Source organism: Pteropus medius, unplaced genomic scaffold (assembly GCF_902729225.1).
Source record: "Pteropus medius unplaced genomic scaffold, Ma_sr-lr_union100, whole genome shotgun sequence".
Taxonomy (NCBI): Eukaryota; Metazoa; Chordata; class Mammalia; order Chiroptera; family Pteropodidae; genus Pteropus; species Pteropus medius.
In genome coordinates, this window is record NW_024354504.1 from 290,476 (window position 1) to 290,847 (window position 372).

Sequence of the window (372 nt, forward strand, 5' to 3'; positions counted from 1 at the left end):
CGGCCAGCACGAAGCCCCTTTTGCCCTCGCACGGGAGAAGGCGTCTGGTCTGGGCTCGGGACTTGTGTGCTGTATCTGCCAAGGTCAGCTGAGAGGGGACCGTTGCGTCCTTTTCAGGTCTGGGGACTGTCTTAACCGTCATAAGAGCAGTTCACGCGCATTGGTGCCGACGCTGTACCAGGCTGCGGGCTGACCGCTCGGCAGCCCGGTCGATGCTCATGAGGCCGAGTGGTCAGCTGTTCGTGTCTGCGAGATCCTAGCACGCTGAAGAGAAACTTTCAAAGAATGGAAGTGTCTGGGTCACCAGCTGGGTGGAGAAAAACGGAGAGGGGGACGGGAGGGAGGGGACACATGCGAACAGGGGCCAAGCAG